Source organism: Rattus norvegicus, chromosome 5, assembly GCF_036323735.1.
Source record: "Rattus norvegicus strain BN/NHsdMcwi chromosome 5, GRCr8, whole genome shotgun sequence".
Classification (NCBI taxonomy): Eukaryota; Metazoa; Chordata; class Mammalia; order Rodentia; family Muridae; genus Rattus; species Rattus norvegicus.
In genome coordinates this window covers 64,808,504-64,829,215 of record NC_086023.1, presented here as the reverse complement: position 1 = coordinate 64,829,215, position 20,712 = coordinate 64,808,504, and the positions used below count along the sequence as shown (strand labels likewise).

At 50.6% G+C, this 20,712-nt stretch overlaps 1 long non-coding RNA gene across 2 annotated transcripts; it reads left to right on the top strand.

Moving 5' to 3' along the window:
• The first annotated feature begins 1,069 nt into the window (after nt 1-1,069).
• On the top strand, nt 1,070-14,741 carry LOC134478962 (uncharacterized). 2 transcript variants are annotated; one of them, XR_010051790.1, is made up of 5 exons: nt 1,070-2,068; nt 5,944-7,963; nt 13,048-13,474; nt 13,888-14,030; nt 14,281-14,741. It is a non-coding gene; the product is annotated as an uncharacterized LOC134478962 (long non-coding RNA). The 2 variants fall into 2 exon arrangements; XR_010051789.1 differs by having other exon boundaries at nt 14,278-14,741.
• The last annotated feature ends 5,971 nt before the right edge of the window (nt 14,742-20,712 follow it).

Genomic DNA, 20,712 nt, shown 5'->3' with positions numbered 1-20,712 from the left:
ACCTCACTCTGACAATTAACAGGAGACATTTCAGCTCTTCTGCCACTGTCCCAGCACCCAGGGACAGCAGAACCCTGCTAGGAAGACACCTCACATTCCCACCTTCTCTACAACAGCCAAGGGAGGCTTCAGGCCAGAAGGTGACCTCCAACTCCTGTATTTTCTGAGTTTCATAGCGGTGCGTCCCGCTGACCCATCTAGAGCCCTGGCTGGCTGGCAGCATGGGGAGTACCTAGTGTGGGGAGATCAGTTTTCTAGTGTCTCTCTGAAACACTAGATCCATGGAGTCTTCTGCTGTGCTTCCTGCCCTTCACAGTCCTCAAGGGACTCCAAATTAATATGCAGGTCACATACCTGCCCTGTCACAGATAGGGAAGCTGATAGTCCAGGGTGAGTTTCCTTTCCACTGATGGCTGCCTCATGGAAGAGCCCATGAGACAAACAGATACACAAAGACACTGATGTCATCTATGTGGCTAAGAGGTAGGCTCTTGAAAGACAGGCAGCAGAGGATGGGAAGAAAGAACCTGGGGAGTGACCCTGCTTAGGAATATGGGAGACTTTCATCTGGATTCAGCTAGGACGCAGGAGTGTGGGAAGAGAAGGAACGGACAAGGCTGTCAAGGTAGGCTGAAGAGGTGCGGCATCACAGGACTGTTCAGAGAATGGAAATAACAGGTGTGGGGTAGGAGCGGGGTTTGAGTTTGATCACCATGGAAAGCTGAGTGTTGGATGAAGTTCACAGACACGTCAGTTCATCTAACACCGAGTATCCAGGCTGGGCCCCCTGCCAGATTCTGTACGCATGTGGGAGAGAGGAAGAGGAGTCTAGAAGGCAGAAATAGGAGATCATCACCCTGGGCCAGGCACAGGCTGCTCCTTGGACTCTACTCTGAGCTCTTCAAGGCAACACCTTTGAGAGACAGCCCCAGAGGCCCACGCTGCCAGCTTCCTCCTTATCTCTCTTGTAAACACAGATGTTTTACTACCTTGTCAAGGGCAAGGCTCTTCCACCCTACCCTGGGGAAAACAGAAATTTCAACCCCTTCAGCCTGAACGTGTGCTCAGGCTTACACGCAGAACTGCAGAAATCTCTTCTTTGAAAGCAGAGGAAGTCCACCCCAGGCCTGGCTGCCTGTCACAGTAATAAGATGGGATGCAGCTAGAAAGCCATCTCCCTCTCGTTGGACCAACGGGACTGATGGAAGGCTGGGTTGCACAGGGCGGCAAACCTCTGCTGCGAGGGAACTTCTCCAATAACGGGAGTGAATTCCCGAAAGTGCCTTTTGCCCTACTGTCCGGTGGTTTCAGACATGACTGGAGGGTCACCCCGTAGCTTTTGATAGCCCTCCACTCCGCCAGAACTTGTTCTAGGCTTCATTCAGGCCCTTCCCTGCCACCCGGTCCCATTAATTATCACGGATCCGGTACACAAAGCAACAGTGTTGCTCCCAGAACATGGACAACCGTCAAGGACTGCGGGGTCACTTCAATCACGGGACATCCATTGTCTGGTTGAATAGCAGCTTCCTGTCACCGTCTAAATAATGAGCTAGAAAAATCCCTTTCCTGGAGCCCAAGAGAGAGTGGGTGACCGAGGTCAAAGAGAAACTTCAGCGTTGCTGTCTGTCAGCCGCTGGGTGTGGGCGGGCTGAGCTTGGCGATGACAGAACTGGATCCATCCAGTCCATCACCCAGTAGCTTTGGGATGCAAGTAGACACTTAATGTCTCCGTACCTCTATTCAATCTTTTGTAAAAACCAAGGAGTTACATAGATCCTGAAAACTGTTCGCTTTAGCCAGCTGCGCCTCTGAACGGGCAGGTGCGTGGCCGAGTCCCCACCTCCTGAGCCTTAGACCTCCCATTCCCCAGGAGTCAAATGACCACCCCCAAAACACCCAGAGCTAAATGAGGCCATTTACACTAAAAGCTTCACTCCTGGAGACTGCTTTACAGCTCAGTGGGCGAATACCAGATCTTGCAGAAGCCTTTGAACCAGATGGTGGAGTTACACCTATTGGCCAGGGAGTGGCAGCTACAGTCCGGCCCTGAGTTGAATCCGGGGCTGTAAGTATATGCTGGGGAGGTGGGGTGAGGCAAGAGGGATTTGAGGGTAGAGTTGGGGTGTAGTGATAGCTGCCTATAGTTAAGTAAAGATGAATGCCACTGGGCTCTGTCCAGAGGGTGACAGGAAAACACGGAAGATGTTTGAGTAGGAACTGGCACAAACAGAGATGTGAATCAGAAAAAGCATCCTGGTAGCCCTGTGTGGAGGGAAGAGGGGAGGGTGACCGGCTAAAGAACAATTCATAATCATGAGGTTTAGGTGAGGGGATGAGGAGGCCTCAACAAGGCCCAATGACTGGGGTCTGGATCATGGCCACACCTGCCACTGGCTCCCTGTTGATCTCATGCATGGCCAGAGGCTTACTGCTGAGCACGAGGCCCAGGAAAAGAGCATTTGTTGGAAAAACTGGCTGAGCTCAGCCCTATCCCCAGCACCTGGAGGCCCAGCTCTGTCTTGGGCCTGATTTCTTTGAAGTCATCAAACAGATCACCCCAAAGACAAATCGAGCCAAGAGCGCATTTGTGCTTACCGCCCTGTGTGAGAGTTTTCTATCACACCATCTTTTTTTTTTAAACGTGTAACAATAGTAATGAAATAAAAAGAGGCTATGAATTTGAGAGGGAACAAGTAAAGGGAGAGAGGAAACAGAAGTGGGACATAATATAATTATATTTCACAAAACTTTTAGAGTTAGTACAATCCAATGTAACTTAATTGTGATATGCTAATGTGTCTTTTCTTTTCTTTTCTTTTTCTTTTTTTCTTTTTTGCAAAGAATATCTGTTTAAGCTTCATACCCAAAGTAATTGGGTTGAGGGTACAGTATCTTGAGTTCTTATTCCCTAGTGTGTCACGTTACTTTATTTTTATTTTTTTAGTTTAACTTATGCTTTGTTTCTTTTTTTCCTTTATTGGAGATATATATATATATATGTGTGTGTGTGTGTGTGTGTGTGTGTGTGTGTGTGTGTATATATATATATATATATATATATATATATATATTTTAAGCATTAGCCTCTTTCCTGGTTTCCTCTCCAGAAACCCGGTATCTCACCCCACCCCACCCCCTGCTTCTCTCACCCACCCACCCACTCCCTCCCACTTCCCCACCCTGACATTCCTCTACACTGGGGCATTGAGCCTTCACAGGACCAAGGACCTCTTTTCCCATTGATACCCGACAAGGCCGTCCTCTACTACATATGCAGATGGAGCCATAGGTCTATCCCTGTGTTCTCTTGGGATGGTGGTTTAGTCCCTGGGAGTTCTGGGAGCTCTGGTTGGTTGATATTGTGTTCTTCTTATAGGGTTGCAAACCACTTCAGTTATTTCAGCCCTTTCTCTAACTCCTCCATTGGGGACCCTGTTCTCAGTTCAGTGGTTGGCTGTGAGCATCCGCCTCTGTATCTGTCAGGCTCTGGCACAGCCTCTCAGGAGACAGCTGTATCAGGCTCCTGTCAGCATGCACTTCTTGACATCAGCACTATTGTCTGGGTTTGGTGACTGTATGTGGGCTGGATCCCCCAGGGCAGTCTCTGGATGACCTTTCCTTCATCTCTGCTCCACACTTTGTCTCCATATTTCCTCCTGTGAATATTTTTGTTCCCCCTTCTAAGAAGGACTGAAGCATCTACACTTTGGTCTTCCTTCTTCTTGAACTTCATGTGGTTTGTGAATTGTATCTTGGGTATTCCCAGCTTTTGGGCTAATATCCACTTATCAGTGAGATTATCACACCATTTTAATATCATATCATTTCAGGTCACTTTGTCCCTTTTAAAAGGACAAAGGTCACGGGGTGGGAGTGGGGATCCCCCTCCCCCAAACTCCTGCTATGTGAGTGTGAGGCCACTGGTTGCCTGTACCATGGGATGTTGTTAGAACACACACACACACACACACACACACACACACACACACCCGCACACACACACACACACTGATTTCCATGGGACCAGAGCTCTTCCGGCGGCACTCTGGTGGATATATTCCCTCTGGTCCCCTCCCTGGCAGTGTGACGGCTGTAGTCGATATCTGCTTTAATGTGGTTGGTCTCATTAACATGGACTGGATTAAGCGGCCCACATGGGCTTTTCAATTAGGAAGACAAGTTTCTGCCCGTGTTTACAAAGGGATTACGCCCAGCTTGCCTCTCTTCCTCCTCCCTCCCCTTCTCTCCTCCTCCCCTCTCTCCCTCCCTTTCTTCCTCCCTCCCTTCCTTTCCCCTCCCCCCAGCTCAATCCCTTTTTATTTCTCCTTCCTCCTCTCTCTTTCTCTTTCCTTCCCCATGGTTCGTAAACAAACGGGTTTGTCTTTCCTTTGAGCTGTGTGGACATATGGGCCAGAATGGGCAGACAGTTCGTTGGCATTATCTAGCCATCCTAGGAGACATAGATTCCCACTGCCCAGTCCCATGTGACTGTTCCAACCTGGGCTGCATGCCTCCAGCCCTCCAGTTCACTTAAGGAGCCAGCCCTTGCCCCACTTCGGAGGCTCTGACCACAAGAAACATCTTTTTAACAGAACTATCGTCTATTGCAGGTCCCTCTACCCAGCTAGCTTCCCAGAGCCCACCCAATGCTGGGGACCACTGCTCTGTGATCTTTGCAAGGGAGAGGCAGAGTCCTAGGAGGGCCCCCCAACCCCCGTGCTCTCTGTGTTGGACACCCCATTGTTCTCTCTACCTCTCTCTGACATCCATGCACTCCCTGGGCCCCACAATGATATGTGCATATAGTTTCTCTCTTTATAGTTGTAAAGAACCTTTTGTCCTCTTTCTCTGAATTAAAAATACACCCTAAACATTACTCCATGGGGCTGATCCCCTCCCCAGAACACAGCCACTCTGAGAGCTTCCGGAGTGTGCCACGCGGCAGTCCTGGCTTTCCTCCCTGTCTGCGGTGGTAGGCTCTGCTCTGCCTCTCTAATGTCCTCCCAGCCTTCCTTATGGGCCTTTCCCCTTCTATTGGACAATTTCCACGAAATAAATTCACATTAGCGAGACACCTGCATCATTTATCTTGATTTGGCTTTGGGGACACAATGTTAGTTGTTCCCACAAACTGTCCACACTGGGCAGGCTGCCATCCCTCCTCCCCCTCTCCCAGGGCAGATCAGGCTGCCATCCCCCACCCCAACACCCCCAGGGCAGATCACCCCTCCTGGAAGTGCCACCCACACCCGGCATTCTGTGTTTCTGTAGTTTTCCTGGAATAAAGCTATCTCAAGGTTGTTTTACTGTGTCTTTCACTCTTGATTAAAGAAAAACAGAAAAGAAGCCGGAGAGAAAAAACACCTCTTTCCTTGAGTTTGTCACCGCCTTTCTCTGGAGAAATTGTCTGTGCTCTCTCATCTACATATTGAAGTATTGATTTTTTTTTTCCTTAAAAACCCCAGGGAGATCTTAGGTTGTAATGACGGCAAAGCTGTGTCTGCTCCTGGCCGGGCATTCCTTTGCACGGTCGTTATCGTTGTATTATTTTGTCTTTGTTTTGTTACTTGAAGACAGGTCCTCAATCTGTACCTAGGCGGTCCTGAAACTCACAACGTAGCCCATGTTGGCGTCTTAACTTTTGGCTATCCTCCTGCCTCCACCTCCCAAATCCTGGGATTACAGGTGTGAGCTACCACGTCACGTTCACTGTAATTGTTTTGTTTTTATTTGCTGTCCCCCACCCCACCCCCACCCCCAGTAGCTACCACTGAGGACCAAGGGGTGGCACTGGGCATGGACTGCCAACCCCTATAGGTGTCACCATTGAGGTCCAAAATAACAATACCCACCACTATGTGGTGAACATATCGTGTGTAGCGATGCTTATTCTCTCTGCTACTTCAAGCAGAGGAGACAATCACTGTGCCTACTTCCCAGGCGTGGACACTGAGTGCCCGCAGCATCTCCAGACAGGAAGTAGCAGGAGCAGCATTGTCTCGGGACCCCATTGCCATCTTTCCACAACACCAGCAGCCTACAGAGCGGTAAGAAAACATCTGCTGCCAACCTCTCCAGGTTTGTGACTTCAAGCTCCCCTGGCAGAGGAGGGAATTACCATATTTGGGGGGCAATTTACATCAAATTACCATGCACCAGCCAACAGCTGCCGCCTGGAGCGGGAGGCAGGCTGCACGGAGACGATCACATTTGTACACACGATAATGAAAACCCGAGCCCAGGCCTCCTCGTTCGCCCATAAATATGGTCATTATGATCTTGTTGGCATTGCTTGTTGAATTCCGTCTTGCAAATTGTTTCCTGGTTGCCTGGGGGAGCTGAGTGCTCTTCTTATTCTCCTGTTCTCTAAGACGTAACAGAGCTTAAGGCTCACCCAAGTTCCCTAACCCATCCTCGGGTACAGAGAGGATGGTGTCCGTCAGTCCCAGGAGCAGGCACCACAACCCAGTGCTTGCAGGGCACAGGGTGGAGTTCAGGGAAGAGGGGAGAGGGCTTGTAGGAAACATGCTGCCTCCTCTTTTATACGGGCTGACAAATGTTAGCTTGTCGTGAGTGTGGTGGTAGGAGCGAGATACAAATCTGAAATAAAAGGGCCCGAGAGGGAGACAGAACATGCCCTCTCCTCCCCACGGCACTAGAAGGCTGGGGAGGACAAGGCATGCAGAGCTCTTGCTATGAATCACAGATGCCCTCCTGCAGAGCCACAGGGTGGAGGTGGGAGAGGGATTCTTGGAATAAGGACAAAAGGAATTTCGTGGAATCCAGGACCTGGCTCACCCCAGTGCTCCAGAAGAAGAGGACCTGTGGAGAGTTGCAGAGAGCTGGCAACAAGCCAAGTGCCCTCTTCCAGCGTGGTCTGCTTCTCTCTGCACAGGGGCTCATGTCACATGACCGGCTCTCCCTCTGCAAAACAGAATACAGACGCTCACGTGCCATGGTTGGGGTCAGGGCAGCTGTCTACAGGGTGGCTCTGCCTTGCGTCCTGAGTTTTAATTATCAGAGTGCTGTGGAATGAGCTGGAATAGGTTCTTCTTCTTCTTTTTTTTTTTAAAGATTTATTTATTCATTTATTATATATAAGTACACTGTAGCTGTCTTCAGATACACCAGAAGAGGGCATCGGATCTCTTTACAGATGGTTGTGAGCCACCATGTGGTTGCTGGGAATTGAACTCAGGACCTCTGGAAGAGCAGTCAGGTGCTCTTAACCGCTGAGCCATCTCTCCAGCCCGGAATAGGTTCTTCTTAGGCCAGTACCTCTCACATGTCCCCTGAATGCAGGAGGGTGAGCTCACCTCCGGGCATGTGTCACTGTGGTGAGCAAAACTGGAGACTCTAGAGCACTGTAACATAACCAAATGAGCCTGTGTTATAGACTCAGCTTAGCACTTTTCTTCTTTTGTTCTTGTGGTTTTGAGGCTAAATTTTGCTCTGTAGTCCAGGCTGGCCTTGGACAGTAGCCTTTCAGGAGGGAAGATTACAGGTATGTACTGTCATGTTTAGTACTACTTTTCAAACATATATTTATCTTATTTTTAAGTGTGTGTGTGTGTGTGTGTGTGTGTGTGTGTGTTGAAGTGTTCTACTACAGGTTCCAGCAGAGGCCAGAAGAGGCTGTCAGATCCCTGGAGCTGGACTTACAAGTGGCTATGAGCTGCCTGCCTGATCTTGGCTCTGAGAACTGCACTTAGTTCATGTGGACCTTTTTGAGGTAACCCTGCAGGCTAACACTGTAACAAGTGCAGAGCGAAGTCTCAGACAAGTTTCTTGCAGGTGTCTGACCATGGCGTCTCATCGCAGCACTAGAACAGTAACTGAGACAATCCCTATTGCTGTGGGATTATCCCAAACTGTGGCACAACGTCAGGACCGACTGGGACACTGACTGGATGGATGCAGCCACCAGCTCTTACCAGAGTCACCTGAGTTCCTGGCATCAGTGAGTGTGCACCAGAGTCTGAACACTTCTATCCCCTGTGGAGGGTCTGTGAGTCCAACACTGTAGTCAAGGTGACAAAGGTCTCTGTGTTGCCCACCCTGGGGGTTACAGGACACTGCCATCAGCACTCCCCAAGACAACCGTTCCCTGATGGCCTGAATCTGTGGGTATGGTCTTCTGTCTCCATTACTGTTCTAGTGCTGTAATGAGATGCCATGGTCAGGGCAACTCGTACAGAAGGAAGCATTTAACCAGGGGCTTGCTTACAATTTTAGAGGGTTAGTCTGTGATCGTCATGGTAGTAAGCAGACGGGCATGGTGCTGAAGCAATACCTAGAAGCTTTACATCCTGATCCACAGGCGTGTGTGTGCGCGCGCGCGCACACACACACACACACACACACACAGAGACGGGGGGTGAGGTGGAGACTGGGCCTTGCATGGGGCTTTTAAACCATCAGTCCCACCCCACCCCCACAGTAACACACCTTCTCCCACAAGATCACACGTGCTCCAACAAGACCACACCTCCTGATCCTTCCCAAACAGTTCCATCAACTGGGGACCAAGCTTTGAAACACATGAGCCTAAGGGGACATTCTCATTCAAACTACCACAGGGACTGTGCCGTTATTATTTGGCAGGCCCAAATGTGATTCCAAGGGTGGTGGTGATGTGTGTGTGTGTGTGTGTGTGTGTGTGTGTGTGTGTGTGTGTGTGCGTGTATGTGTGTTAGGAGACGATGTGGGTGTCTGTGCCAGAGGAGGACATTAGATGCCTTATTCCTCTGAGGTATAGCCTCTAACAACCTGCAGGTAAGTCATCTGCCAACAAGCAAGGTCCAGTGATCCTCCTATCTCTGAGTGCTACAGTGACGGGTTTACAGGCAGCCATGCCTGGATTTTAACATGGTTTTAGGCTCCAAACTCAGGTTTTCATGTTGGCGGAGCAAACAGTCTTTACCTACTGGGTCATCTCTATAGCCTCAGTAGAAGGGTTCTTACAAGTGGGAAGTGAGCCTAGTTAGTGTTTCGTGTGGTGCTGGCCACAAAAGGCCAAGTGAGGTGTGTGTGTGCCAAGGCACTTAGGCAGCCCTGAGACAGTGAGACAAGGAAGGAGTCATCTCCCAGAACTTCCGAAGGAACCAGCCCTGCCAACACCCTAACACTGGTCCTACTCACACTGATTTTGGATGTCAGATCCCCAGAATGTGAAAGAACAATCTGTGTTGTCTTATACCAGGGAGTTTGTGGGAACTCACTAGAAAAGCAGACAGAAATGAATACATTTTATAAGTTTCATCTTCTCTGAAGGCCTGTCTACACCCTTGCCTCCATCCCAGCATTCAGCCCAGCAGCCGTCAGCCAGCATGCTCACCAACCTCCCATCCCACCCTTTCAGAGGTGTTAGGTGCTTGGAGCTGCTACACGTGCGACCTCTTGGGACTGCTGGCTCAGGCCCACTATTGTTCCAAGGTGTTGGAGAAGACCAAGGGTATGTGGCACTCTGAAGAGGATTGGTTGGACCCTGTGCTTAGGATCTGATGTTGTCCCCAATGCTGCCAACAGGAAGTGGTAGCTCTGAGTTCAAATTAGTGTGTGTATCTGTGTGTTTGTATCTTTGTGGTGTGTGTGTGTGTGTGTGTGTGTGTGTGTCTATGTTTGTGTGTTGGGGTGTGTGTCTAGTGTGTGTGTCTATGTGTGTTTGTGTATGTGTGTGTATGTTTATGTATGTGTGTGTGTTTGTGTGTGTGTCTATGTGTGTCTGTGTGTGTGTTTGTGTGTATATCTGTGTGTGTGCTTGTGTATGTGTGTGTTTGTGCATGTGTCTGTGTGTGTACATGTGTCTGTGTGTATTTGTGTGTGTGTGTGTGTGTGCACGTGTGTGTGTATTGTCAGAATAGAGAAGATGGGTCTAGGAAGAGCACAGAGAAGAACTGACAGGAAAGTGTGTCACTGTGAGGAAAGCCTGTACAGTGGAAGCCATGGTGGCTGTGCATGTGCACAGGACCTGTGTGGCCCTGCTGGATCACACTCAGCCACTGCTTCCTTACCTGGGTCAGGTACTGTCTGTCTCGAGTTTCACAGTAGAGAACTGAGGTGGTGGCGGTGTGTGTGTATGTTTGGGGAGAGGGGGTTGTGAAGAGACTCACCCAAGAGCACCTACCTAGGAAAGGGCAGAGATAGACTGAAATCTGTGATGTGTTAAACTTGCTGGCCAGGATAAGGGACATTCGAGTGGACTGTTGTGAACAAGAGGATGGACTGGATTCTCAGAAAAAGGGAAGGGTGTAAGCACTGAATGGCCTGGTGGGGCATCTGTGGGGACATGCTGAGACAGAGAAGGCAGAAGGGGGGCTTGTGGGAGCTGTTTGAAGAGGTGTGAGTTCAGAAGGACAGCCTGAGGAGTCAGAACAGACAGACAAACAAACACTGAAGACCACAAGCCAGACCCAAAGAATGTGTCTTACCTCACCTGAAAGGACTTTGGTTAAGGTAACTCCTCCCAGAGAGCAGGGGAGGCCTGGCTCAGAGCCTACAGGTTCCCTGGGAGCGTCCTTACCTGATGGATTTTACTTTTACAAAGAAGGCTATACCACCTTTCCCTGGGATCCCTCGAAAAGCCATGAGCCAACTTTCCTGAGGCTCCCTTCCCTTCTGTGGCGGTCTCTACTCTGTCTTAGTGAATTCAAACAAAGACATTGGGAACCAGAACAAGAGCCATCAAAAGCTGTCCTAGCTGATGACAAGTCCCCGCCTCCACCCAACACACACACCCCTGGGCGCCTACCCCCTCCCCTGGCTCCAATCCAGCAGGGCCTTCTGGTGAGTACCCTCATGGGGGGCGGGGTGCAGCCTTCTGGGTGCTTTCTTGAGTAGGGGGAACAGGACTGTCAGGCGCCTCCTGGAGATTTCCTGAGCTCCCCTCCCCCCAACGGGATGCCTTTGTCTTGTCTCCAGAACCTTAGACAACAGCAGGGCTGGGTTTGAAGGTGGTACCCCTACACCAGAGAGATCTAACCGAAGGAGGGGGTGGTTGGAACAGATTCTCCCTTGCACCTTTGTACCAGTCCTCGGAAACCTGAATCAGTCCAGCCTGGGACGAGGCAGCTCAAAGGACTGAGTTAGTTGCCTCCTGAAAGGTGGTCAGAGAGGGTTTCATGGAGGAGACATCCTTTGGGGTATCATGAGATGGGTGAGCAGAAATTTGCCTAAGGAACAGAGACCGTGTCTTGAGCCATAGTTTCCCTGAGATGGGAGGTAGGGGTTGTCCTGTGTGAGCGTCTCTCAAGAGTGGAAGTGGAGGGGCTGGGGAAGAGGAATACTAGATGAAGCCAGGGGGGTCCCATGCAGGTCAGATGGTGGAGGCTTGACTGCAGGTCTGAGGAGGGCTGAGGAGTGTAAGTTCGGTTCCACAGACAATGGCAAGCCACTGAGAGTCTTTGATCAGGCAAGTCCCTTGGCAAGGATGATGACTGTGGTCACTGGGGTGGCAGGTAGTGGTAGAACCCAGCCGTGTCCTGAGGAGGTTCTGTCCAGTTGGGAGAGAATGGCATGCATGTGGTGGCTCTGTTCTGAAGGCTCACAGTGCTCCATGTATTGGGCAAGGGACAGCACAGCAAGTGAAGGAAGGGATCCCGGGTAAAGCTTGACCACAGAGGCTTGGGGAAATGACATTGCAGTTATGCAGACAGGAGGGTGGCCAATGCAGAGTGGAGGTCAGGAGGACTGGGGACAGGAGAAGGGACAACATAGACGGGGGCAGAGAACGCAGCTGTAGAAAGTATAGGTGGCCCGGACTCTGTGAGGGTGGGGCCTGAGGTGCAGGCAGCCAGGAGGGACAAAGCAGTGGGCAGAAAGGACGATGATGGAAGATTTTCATAAAGGCGGAGGCTGTGCGTGAGAGGTCACAGGGGTGGGGTGGGGGAGCTGTCTTGCTAGGACTTCCTGGTTTACATTGCTGTCTGGGTCCCGATCCCTGATATTACATTTCTTGGTCACCCATTCATAAATCCTGTTTCTGCCTGGGGCCCAGAGCCCTTGAACAGGAGAGCAGTTTGATTTAAAGTCAAGACTGGCAGCACCGGGTTGAGGGAAGACTATCCAAAGATGAGCTGGGTCCTCCCTGGGGCCAGCACTGTAATTAAAACGGGGCCATCTCTCTTCCTGAGAGCCTTTCTAGAACACAGGAAGGGGGGGGGGCTGATTGCCTCCTGCCTCAGCAGCCCGTGGAACATTCAAACTGGTAGGGAAAGGTCAGATCTGTACACACCAGCTGGGTCAGCTCCCTACTATGGTCAGGCAATTGTCCCCCTTCGGGGAGCCATGCTGTAGGAAGACCTCTTCCCTAGACCGAAGGTATCTAAAGGTGGGTAACCTTGTGACTTGTTTCTAATTGATACCCTACTGGAAATGAGACCTGCACCACTTCCAGGGTTACAAAGACTGACTTTCTTGCTAGCCTTCTCTCTCTCTCTTACGGTGTCTTGTTCACACACCACTGTGGCAAGCTGTCAAACTGGAGACACCCACATGGCAAGGAAACCAGAGGTCATTTGGTCAATCGGTGAAGAGTTTAGGCCCATGGACTTGGACATTGCTTATAGTCAAGAGGATGAGACAGGCAGCTGATCCTTTGAGCTTTCAGGTGGGACCACAGGGCCCCAGTACACACCCCGGCTGAAGAGATGTTGTAGCAGAAGGCACAGCCAAGTTACGCCGAGTCCTTGGAACAGAAACTAGACCATCAGAAATACATACCATTATGAGCCTCCAGGTTTAGGGCGTGGGGGTGGGGGTGGGGGGTCATTTGTTACACAGCAATCGTAACTCATACACCTGCTGACTGGAGCCAGTCAGTTGCTTGCTGGGAATCTCCATGTTGCCGTCTGAATAAACGGGCTGATTATACTCAGCCCAGAGCATTGAGCAAAGGAGACACTAAGGCTGAGGGAAAGAGCTACCCAATGTGTACTATGCTAAGTACATGGGGTGTGTTTTGTGGCTTCAGTTATTCCAGAGATGGGCTGAGGAGAACCTGGTTTGGATGGCCTTGGAGAAACCAAAGAACCTCTCTATCCTCAGGTTCCTCATCTATCAGTGGGACCATTGAGGACCAGAAGAGCATCCAGTGAACTTCTGTCTCAGCATGTTTCTGAGGAGATGGACAGACAGAGTGACTGTTTAGGGAAAGCCAGGGCACGGTGGAAAGAACGCAGGGCCTGGAGCCAGGTGCCTGGCCTCAGTCTCTGCCGCACTAGCCAGATGTGGAAGCGGGTCCCCATCTCCTTCCTCTTCTTCTCCGGCCTCAGTTTATAATGAGATGAACCCTACCACGTGATATCTGGGAACTCCCAGCCAGCCTGTACGTGGAGCACACACGTAAGGGCATTCTTTCCGGCATTGAGAAGAAGCATGGGCTAGGGATGTGCATCCTCACGGGGCAGATATGCAGACGAGGCGACAGGACGGGTGCACTGGAAGACACACAGAGCAGAACTCAAGAGCCATGGTGAGCGGAGGCTAGGGGCCACTTGGGAGCCTCACACCGGACAGGCTGGATTACTCAGGGGGCAGTATAGCCAATTAGAGCTCAGGGTTAGTGACACATGGGAGGTGGGCATAAGAACTGAAGACAGGCTGGAGGGTGGAGGTGTGGCTCAGTTGGTCGAGCCTGTGTGAAGCTCTGTCCTAGTCCTCAGCACTACAGCAATGGGTGTGGTGGGGTTGTACCTGTAAATCTAAGCGCTTGGGAGGTAGATACAGGAAGACCAGAAGCTCAGACCACTCTTGGCCACGTAGCCCATCCTGGAATCCATGAAATCCCATTTCAAGAAGTTAAAAGATCCCGGTGGGGCCTTGAATGGCAGGCAGAACGGCTTTGACTTCATACTGAAGTCAGAAGGGTCCTGCCACCTTCCTCAGGATCCTAGGAAACTACTGGAAGGCCGTGCCAAGGAACTGGGCAGGGGCCCTCTAGAATCTTAACTCTTGGTGGAGAGGGTCATTGGAGGCAGGAGACTACCTCATCTGATCTTCCTCATGCAGGACTCAGCCTTCACTAACAGGTAAGTCATCTGCTCCAGGATCCCTGTTGTGTATCCTGGACTGGCTACTGTGCTGAGAATCCTCAGAGAATCCCTGAAAAATACAGTAATGCCTTTGACCTGGACTCTCTGGGTAATGTGTAAGCCACCAGGCATTCTCGCCGTCTAAGTGACCCCACCCCATTTCGGCGAGCAGTCTGGTCCCTTCATTTTCCATCACCCCTGTACGGAAACAACACTATTTTCTGCTGTCTGTCTCTACTCCCAGCAGGGGTTCTGATATCTGCTCCGAGAATCCCCACATTCTTCAAAAGACGTGTTTGGAAACAAGAAATTGCTAGAGAGATGATTCAGGCCTTGGCCTCCGGTTGTGTCTGGACATAAGCAGGCCCATCTGTGGAGCTCCCACTGCCAAATTCTGTCATCCGGCTCCATATGGCCGGCTCCCTCCGCCCTCCCTGCTCACAACCTGCAGTCTGTCCCAGCCCACTCCGCAGGCGGTGACAACACAGAGAATCCGGGGAGAGAAGCCTTGTTCCAGGAAGTGGCATCTTTGCTCCCCTCCTGCCCTTCTTAGGACCACTATGGGAGCCCAGAACACAGCATGGCTGGACGTCCTGTGTCCACAGAGCCATAATGTGGAGTCTTCAAGCTGAGGAAGGCCCAAGGAGATTGCGAGCCTTTGCCACCCTTAACCCATCCCCCCCAATATGGAGGTTACTTTCTGTTCTACGGGTTCATTTGTTTGCTGCTCCAGTCCCTTTGTCCCTTTGTCCTGTAGGCCTCTCGACAACTCTCTTGCAGCCTGACTTGGCACCTATTGGCACCAGGTGCTAGCAAGCTGAGTGACCTGGGGATCTTCAAGTGGGGATCTACTCTAGTGTTCTGGTCTTGTTCATTTCCTAGTTGGACACTTGGGTCCGAGGAGAAAACAGCGGGGAAGGGACTTTGTAAATTGTAGAGCACCAAGCTCAGAGAGTGGTCCTCGGGCATGCAGGTCACAGACCAGCATGACTTCCTGTCTGAGCAAATCCATTTGCAGACCAATGTTCACGGTCAGATTAGAAAATCATCTTCCCGAGAGGATTTAAATCCTGGGTGGCCACTGCCAGCAGTAAGAGGGTGCTGTGGGTCTGGGAGATGAGGGAGGGCAGGTTGTGGGGAGAGGCTGGCTGTGTGGCAGCGCTCAGTCTTCAGTAAAAGACATGAAGAAACTATCAGCTTCTGTGCCAGCCAAACAAAACACATATGCTGCCCAGATCTGATTCAAGGTCCGTCAGTATAAAACAGGCACGGAAGAGAGGAAGGGACAGGGGGTTGGTTTTAACAAGGCTACAGTGGGCACGGACATAAAGACCCTGGAAAAGCGGGTTAGCAAATGACGATTGTTCCCAAGTTCAGCCTGGGCTAAAAATGGCTTGTGTTGCTAATACCCATAGATGAAAATTTTCCTTGGCGGGAAGGTCGGTAGAATGTCGCTCGGAGAGAAAACCGGCATCCCATGCACTGAGCGAGTGACCCAGGGTCAGTTAGGCTCAGGAAGCGCCCCATTAAACAAAGTTCAATGTATTGCACCACTCAGGATTTCTGCCACCCTTTACCATGCTAACATACATTACATGTTAAGGTACTTCAAAGTACTGGGTCTGTCTGGGTCCTGAGGTCTGAGGAGGGGGCATCTCCTGTTTGGAGAATGTGGCTTGGTGAAGGGTCTGGCTACGGTCAGGCTCGGGAAACATCTCAGGAGGCATCCCTCAGAGGGCTTGAGTAAGGGACAGCTGTTCCCTTCATGGTCTGCCCAGGGAGGGGGAGCTTGAGGGTTCAATCTAAGAGTTCCGTGGACATATTTGCATCGGAGAAACACCACGTTGCTGCGAGAGATCCACCCAGAGTTCACAGAAGAGGAGCAGCGGGACTGGGGAGCGTCCCGTGCCTGTTTCACGGTTCCGTGGCCAAGGAAGGAGGAGAAATCAATTCCAGGTCTATAAGCGAAGCTTCCCACCCACCCACCCCCACCCCACAGCCGTGAGCCTCAGACAGAAGCCTGCAGTGGCATCGCCCGCTGCGTTCACAGCCAAGGCTAGATCCATTTCTATGAATAAAATTTAGAGGTTCGGGACAGATCTGAAAACCAATTGCTCTCCCCCGCTCTTCCCAGCTCTCTCTCCACTTACTGTCGGCAACACTCCTCTCTCTCTCTCTCTCTCTCTCTCTCTCTCTCTCTCTCTCTCAGTTTGGGAATCGATACCTCTTTGTTCTGGAAATCTCCAGCTAAAGGAGAATGGACTGCACGGGGTTGAGGCTTGTCCTTGACACAGAATCAGGACAGAACATTCCTGGAGAAACAGAGACCAAAACAAAGGTCTGGCCACCTGCTCATCCACAGAGCTCGTCTCCAAAATTAACCTCTGGGATGAATCATAACCAAAACCAATTTCAAAACTGCCTCTCAGCTCAGATGGAAGCCTGTTTCTCCACAATGCGAAGAGAGCGACCCCACTTCTGTGAGGGGTGGGATTGCGTGTGAGGACCTGGGCAGGGAGGTGGGAAAGTTTGCCTGGGGAGAATTGGAAAAGGCTGTAAGTGTGGAAGACCATCTGTGGACACACACACACACACACACACACACACACACACACACACACACACACGTCTGTGCTCCGCTCTGTCCTGCTTCCATTCCCACGACCTCCATGGTCTTGGGAAGTCACGGGGGTTTTCCACGGGCTGCACGGTGCCTGCCTGCCTGTCCCTGGTTTAGGATCTGTCTACACTGCTTCTGGGATGGATCTGAGGGCTCTTGATGGAGGAGGAGGTCGGCAGGAGGGAGAGGTTTGATTTGAAGGACAGGCAGAAGGTGCTTGCTGTTGCCCAGCTTGGCGACAGAAGGGAAGGGGGGCTTCCCTACAACCAGCCTTGGGGATTTCTCTCCCACGTTGCCCTCACTCTCTCTTTGGCAGCCCTGGGTATGCATGCGTTTATAGGAGACACGCAGGCCAGCAGTCTGGAATTGCACTCCCGAATATGAAAGAGGATGACTGGAAACTCCCTCCCCCACTGTCTACAGGGCAGGCTACAGGCTTCCTCTGGCCCTGGGGACTCTACAGTAGACTGTTGGACTGTTCCAGGGCAAGCCTGTGGTATATCAGGCTGGTGGAGGACACTGTAACCCATAGCCCTTTGGCTCCACCTGAGAAGATACAGGAAACATCGTGGCTGGAGCTGAGGCTGGGTGTCAGCTCGTGTTGTCTATGGGCTGAGTGCTACAGGCAAGTGAATCTGTATGGACAAGCAGCAAAATGTCTTCCCTTTGTCTGGTTAACAGTTCCCAGTTCTATCAAAACCAGGCTCAGAGCTGTCCCCAGTTTTCCCATACAAAAGATGAAGGCCATAGACTGTCTTTGGGCTTTGCAGACATCGAACATTGGATTTAGAGTGAGTGAGATCTCATCTTGACAGTAGTTAGAACTTCAAGACTGACCCAAGCATGGCCAGCACAAAGAAGGTCTTCCAGGTCTATGAGTGACATTCAAAGAGGAGCCATGCACCAGAACACCCCCCACCCCCGCCCCCACGTATCCTCTAGGCCACACTTAGCACTTTCCTGGTGATGTCATGCTGGCACTGGCTACATTTGTTACTGTGGCACAATATCTGGCAGAGACCACTTAAGGAAGGCAGGTTTATTTTGGCCCACAGTTTTACAAGAATTTGAGCCCAGCACAGTGAGAAAGACAGGGCAGCATCATGGCTCCCTGTGGCAGCAATGCATGACACAGCTGTTGTCTACATCGTGGGGATCCAGGAAACATAGAGAGCAGGAGGACTGCTCTTACTACCTCTTCTACCATTCAAAGACCCCATTGCATAAAGGTTCCACAGCCTCCAAAAACATATCACAAGGCCGTGAGAGGGACATTTCATACTTAAATCATGATAGAGAGGAATGGGCGTGAGACATGGAGAAAGACATTTTCACAATTGTGAGGAAAGTTAGGGAAGAGATGTATGGAGAGAAATTCATCTCTTGTCCTGTGTGTATGTATGCACACATGTATGCATATGTGTGCACACATGTGCACACACATGTGGAGGACGGAGGTTGATGTCTGGAATCATTCTCGTCACTTGTTTCATGGAGGCAAGGCCTCTTAATCAAAACCAGAACTCACCGATTGTCTCATGAGCCAGCTCACTCTGGGGATCCCATCTCTGCCTCCTGAGGCTAGAATTACAGGGGGGCCAACTTGTATATCCCACATTTACATGGGTCTCAAATTACAAACTTGGGCATTCATGCTTGTATGGCAAGCATGTTAACTGAGCCATCTCCCTAGCTCTGGTTTGTTTAACAAAGCCTTTTCAGAGCCTGTAAAGGTAAGGATACCATGAGACTGCAGCCGCAGATTCCCCTAGACTCATGAATCATAGATCCATGCTCCAGTAGAGCGCTTCAGTGGACCAGGTCTTCCCAGAACCCATCACTGGACACTCATTTTAATAACACATCTGCCTACCTTTGTAAGATTTGCCATTCATCAAAGAATGGACAAGGAGGCCAGGCTGGGAGCTTAGCTCAGTGGTCAAGTGCTTAGCATACCTAGACCTCAGATTCAATCCCAGCACTGCCACAAAATAAGTAAAAAGTAATAAAAGAACATTCTCTCTCTCTCTCTCTCTCTCTCTCTCTCTCTCTCTCTCACACACACACACACACACACACACACACACACACACACGGGATGAATGAATGAAGCTGAGGAGAGTTGGTGGTTGGCTGCCACTCTAGGCTGTTTAATTGCTATTGGTTTGTGTTTCTTTGTGTGTTCTGCCTGCAACCTCTTCTATACCGTTAACCTCAATCATGGGTTACAAACAATGACACTAGAATAGAGTCATCTATCTACTCAGCTAAAAGTCCATTTTAACATGTACATGGAGGCGGTTCCAGGCTGACAGGGGACAGATCAGTCCCTCAGAGGGTCTCTATTACCAAAATCGCCTCATGGTGCAGCACAGCTGCTGGAGCTCGGGTCATCACATCTGAATGCTAAGCTATAGAAAGGAGAGCAGAGGAGAGACAAGAGCGGCCTCTCCCCTCTGCAGAGTTTCCATGCCTTTTCTGCTTGTATATTGCTGATCAGAACTTGGACACGTGGCCGCACACACTTGTAAGGAATGCTGAGGGATATGTCGACTAGGTGGCAACACAACAAACCTATCTCAGCCCAGCATGAAGGGCAGAGAGCAAGCTCATTGGCTCAAGACTGGCCAATTGGTCCAGGTAGGCACTGCTGAGTTCTGCCCCTGAGTGTTCTTCCCAGAGAGAAGATTCTTCTTCTTCTTCTTCTTCTTCTTCTTCTTCTTCTTCTTCTTCTTCTTCTTCTTCTTCTTCTTCTTCTTCTTCTTCTTCTTCTTCTTCTCCCCCCCTCCTCCTCCTTTTCCTCCTCCTCCTTCTTCTCCTTCTTCTTACTCTTCTTCCTCCTCCTTTTCTTCTTCTTCCTCCTCTTCTTTCTCCTCCTCTTCCCCTTCACCCTCTCCCTCCCCTCCCTCCTCCTCCTCCTCCTCTTCCTCCTCCTCCTCTTCCTCCTCTCCCTCCTCCTCCTCCTCCTCCTCCTCCTCCTCCTCCTCCTCCTCCCACAGTTGTTAAGCTGAAAGGAGTCAGAGAGGTGGAAGCCCTTCACTGTGCACCAGGCAGCATGTGGAGCAGACATGTGCAGTCCAGGAAAGAACAACCAGCATGGAGAGGTGGAAGGCAAGAGGCCAGAGCAGTGTGACAGAGGTGTCAGGGGATAGATAGGTCCCTTGGTTCCAGTCAGGATGAGGCCCAGACTCACCCCATTCCTCAAACACATCTGTGGGCCAGTAAATCCCGCCTCTGACTTCTGCTCCTTGCACTGGGCTTTCCCTTGATGCTGTTAAGAAGGCTGGGACACTAACACGATTATCTTTCACTTTTGAGCCCAGGGGCCCCGTGGATCACACTTTAGGCAAAGACGGTTTTCCAACTGCATCACAGAAGGAATTTACTCATCTCACATTTCAGGACTTTGAATGATGTAAGCGGAGTTTCATGAGACCATGTAGCTCTTTACAGAGAACTGTTTTGTTTAAATTTTTTTTCTCATTGGAGGTGATCACAGTTCCCCCTGGGGTGCGGGTTGATTTCCCTGACTGTGGATGAAAACACCGGAGCTCAATGAAAGGATGGCCTAGTTCATTCATCTCCACGGCTGCTCCGTGGAGGCCTGTGTTCACTCCCACAGCACTCCACGTGTGACTGTAGAGAGTGGTTCTCAACCTGTGGCTCAGGGCCCCTTTGAGGATGAATGACCTTTTCACAGAGTCATATATCATGCATACCAACATCTGCACTATGATTCATACCAGTAGAAAAATTACAGTTATGAATACCAACATAAATAATTGTATGGTTGGGGGGTCACCACAGCATAAGAAACTGTACAGAAGGGATACAGCATTAAGAAGGTTGAAAACCACTGCTCTATAGAGATGAGGGCTCATTCCCCTTCGTTATAACTTGGAGAATATATTTCATAGGTTGGGAAGGCTAGAAAGCCAAGCTGAGATACCTTAATTCAGAGGCATTGCTCAGAGAGCACACTGACTGAGACTGTCTCTAATGGCTGTGGCTGGCCCCAAAGCTCTGACAGGTACTATCTGCAATTGACTTGTGACTTAC